This window comes from Asparagus officinalis, chromosome 8 (genome assembly GCF_001876935.1).
Source record: "Asparagus officinalis chromosome 8, Aspof.V1, whole genome shotgun sequence".
NCBI lineage: Eukaryota > Viridiplantae > Streptophyta > Magnoliopsida > Asparagales > Asparagaceae > Asparagus > Asparagus officinalis.
The window spans coordinates 4,568,336-4,572,259 of NC_033801.1; the positions used below are offsets into that span (position 1 = coordinate 4,568,336).

Here is a 3,924-nt window from a genome sequence, read left to right on the forward strand (position 1 = left end):
CAAGGCCGAGACACCCCTGGGGTGTCTCGGCTTGGCCAAGACACCCCTGGGGTGTCTAGGCTTTTCCTAGACACCCCTGGGGTGTTCCGACTTTCCCGAGACACCCCGGGTGTCCCAGTTCAGCCTGAGACGCTCCGTTGCGTATGTTTGATTGTTTTCGCCATAAATTCTTCGTCCGAACTCGGATTTGAGTGATTCCAAGTGCGTTGGAAGCTTGACGAAGAGTTCGATCCGCTCCGATGGTTGGATTATCTGTAGAGTGATCAAGACGTGAAGGTCATTGTCCTTTTTGTGAACATCGTCGGGTTCCCGATTGGCCCGGGTCTTCGTTGTCCCGAAATCCTATCAGCTCACGTAGTTCGTCGATTCACTTCAATCGTTCATCGACGTCAATAGAACTCCTGTGGATCGGATAGTGACGTTCATCGTCGCTCTTTAACACTGAACCGTTCGTGGAGACCTATAGGCAATTTTCGATGCCTACAGGATTATGCCTTTATATAAAAAAGCAAGGCCTCTTGTAATTTTCTTGTATGCCATTAAGAATGCCCGAGAAAGGGAAAGAATGACACTTCTTCGAGTGGTAAGATTATGTCTTGGCACTTCATAATTATGCTTTTGATTTTACAATTATTTATACTAGTTTATATAGGGTAAGATTATGTCTTGGCACTTCATAATTATGCTTTTGATTTTACAATTATTTATACTAGTTTATATAGGATATTTTTAGGAGACTTATTTTGCAAATTATGCTTTTGATTTTACAATTATTTATACTAGTTTATATAGGATATTTTTAGGAGACTTATTTTGCATGAAGTTAGTTTTAACTAAAACTCTGATTAAGGCATCTGCAAAAAGCTTGTTTATTTGTTATTGATGAAGCTTCATGTTAACCTGGTAGTGTTTTACAATGGCTAGAAAAGTAAAATATTTAGAATGAATAATACACTTTTCCTTCAAACTACTCAATATGTGAATGTTACATCATTCCAGCCCATGAAACTGTCTGGAATAATCAAAATTAATGAAAAACTTTCTGAACTTGTTTGCTACACTTGCAATACTGAATCCAGCCTTGTTCAGTACGCTACTTGAACTCGGACTAGGAAGTGGTTCCAAGGGCTAGCTTAGATAATTGTTTGTGCATGAACGACAGGGGCCGAGCTGCTGCCACTGCCACCATCCCCCACAATAAATAAATAGTGTTCTGGTTTAGTATTATGAATATTTAGTCATCTCATTCACAAGTTTTATATAACTCGTCACCTTAGGGGTATTTGGGGCATTTGTTTGCATGAAATTGTAAACATAATTGTGAAACTGATATTTTATGCACTTCATGTTTGTTTGATTGCAAGTGTATGTGATAGTGGTAATGCAAAAGCAGAAAACATAATCTACATACTGACTTGATACTTATTTGACTTCCCATAAAAACGTACTCAAGCGAAATTATCATGAAACTGAAAGTGACTTTGTCATAGTGATATAAATTCAGGACTTTCTTGATGAGCTTGTTTGTGGTGCTTAATCCTTGCAATTAGGAAAATCTATTCTGTTACTTCAAATGCTATTTGCTTTCTTTACTATTTACCTACTAGTTAATTATGCTGTAATTTTTTCGATGGCAAATATCATTTTCGTTTTTGCTTGATTTGTGGTTCTTATGATGAATTTGTCAGACAACATCATGGTTTCTGTGGCAAGTTTCATCCTCCTTTTAATGTCTAAAAACTTGATTTGTGGTCCTTATGATGAATTTGATAGACAACATCAAGGCGCCTTGCGAACAAGAAAATTGCGAAGTTCCAGAAGAACATCACGAAGAGGGGATCTGTTCCCGAGACAACTGTGAAGAAAGGAGCTGACTATCCTGTAGGACCTATTGTGCTTGGTTTCTTCGTCTTCGTGGTCATTGGATCATGTAATTTCTTACTCTCTTTAGACTTCTTTTCTTGCTTTCATCTCATGTTGGAGTTAAAATTTTCTTCAAAGTTATTCTATGCTTACTTGTGCTCTAATTTAAAAACCAAACAGATATATAATGCGTACAGTTTGTAAGCATAAGTTATTTAAAGTCCAAATGCAAAATGATTGTGCTTCGGTAAGATATTCAATTGAGTTCTTGCAAGGTTTAGTATATTTTATGCAACACGTTCCTTTTTTGTTTTTAAGCTTTATTATTTTTCAAGATTATTTGTAAATTAGTTGGAGAAGTGGTAAATCTAGAATTTGTTGATGGAGGTCCTTTAGGGAGTGTGAGTTTGATACTAGGCAGACAATATATAATTTAGGAGTCACAAAATTACACCAATGCAATGATTTTTAAATATTTGCTTATAAGGTAAGATAAATATTAAAATTTCAGCTAAGTTCATTGAGAATTATGTTAGTTTCAGTAGTGATTGAGTTGGAAACAATCTATGTTCAGCTAAGTTCATGTATTTAACTCACACCGGCATCCAAAAGACAAGTATAATGTCATCTTTATTAAAGTAGAGTTTAAGTATATCATCGAATAGAGTTATGTTTTTTGATAAGGTATTAATTTATAACTAGGAGAAGTTATACTTGGCTGAGTATTTTTCTCCACGCATTACATTTTTCCTTTTTTCATTTACTTCTTTCTAACTGTATGTCTTAAAAATTTTAGATTCGCTCAGAGTAGAATGTTCTTAATAGGTCAAAGTTGACATATCACCGCAAAGTTGTGTCAAAATCATTTATGTCACACCAAGAGTAAAATGTAAGACACTTTTTAGTTTTGCTTATAAATTTGTAACTTATTTGTGTACATATATATATGCTAAAAAAGAAAATATGTTTGAATGCAATAGACAACACAGACTAGAGAGATACAATGTGCAATTGATCGTTTTGAAACAGAGTATAGAAGCACAAAAAAAGGATGTGACTTGGGAGCAAAGGAAAAATGGGTAAGTAACGTGTCAATGATGCATGCTTTTATAATATTTTAAGAATAAGTAACGTGTCAATGATGCATGCTTTTATAATATTTTAAGAATATAGGTGAAACTGATATTACTGTTTTAAAGAAGATTATATTGATTAGGTTGTAATTGAGAAGTTGCATATGATTGAACTGAATATATTTTTTTACTTATAGGATCAAATGATAAAGATGCGAGCAGATACCACTCAACTTGATGGAACTCGAATAATGACAGATGAGGAAATTTGTACAAAAGTTCTCAAAGTCAAATCAGGCTACATTAAGGGCTGTGGTTTTGGCCCTAGGCCACCACCATTAAGGTTCTCGTTCTTCGATGAGTGAAATGTCTGAAAAGAATACAGAGTTGCAAGAACAGCTTCAAGAGACCCAACAACTTGTATGAACTCAATAACAAAAGATCGATGCGCAAAACGAGGTAATCCAAAGATTGAAGGATCAAGCCAACAAGTTTGAGGAGTTTATGGCTAATTTTTTCAGGCAACATCCATCAGTTTAGTATTCTTAGTGAATTTAAACTTGGAGAAATGTTTAATTGTGTTATATTTGTTATTGCTTTAGACTAGCATTATTACTTATGGTAGAAACTTGCTTGCTTTATTTATTTTAATTGTTTTGATGTACTGGTGACAATTGATGATAATTATTTATATTTTGAGCGTTTTTCTCGTAATAACATTATTATTGATGAAATAAAATTTCCTCATTATAAGTATACTGCTTACATCGTCAAAAGAATATTTCCTCGTTATAGAGTATACTGCTTACGTTGACAAAAACATATTTTCTCGCTATAGTGATACAACCTATAACAGCAAAAGTAATTTCCTCGCTATAGACCATATAACCTATATCGACAAATATAAATTTCCTCGTAATTGAATTTATTTGGCGAGGAATATGGGGTACAACCTATAACGATAAATTTAAATTTCCTCATCTTTGAG

General features: G+C 34.2%; 1 long non-coding RNA gene across 3 annotated transcripts; it reads left to right on the forward strand.

The window, feature by feature from the left end:
- LOC109822530 lies at positions 762-3,574 on the forward strand. Of its 3 annotated transcripts, XR_002242169.1 has the most exons (4): positions 762-1,930; positions 2,660-2,752; positions 2,844-2,942; positions 3,134-3,574. It is a non-coding gene; the product is annotated as an uncharacterized LOC109822530 (long non-coding RNA). The 3 variants fall into 3 exon arrangements; XR_002242167.1 differs by having other exon boundaries at positions 2,660-2,942; XR_002242168.1 differs by lacking the exon at positions 762-1,930 and having other exon boundaries at positions 2,322-2,752.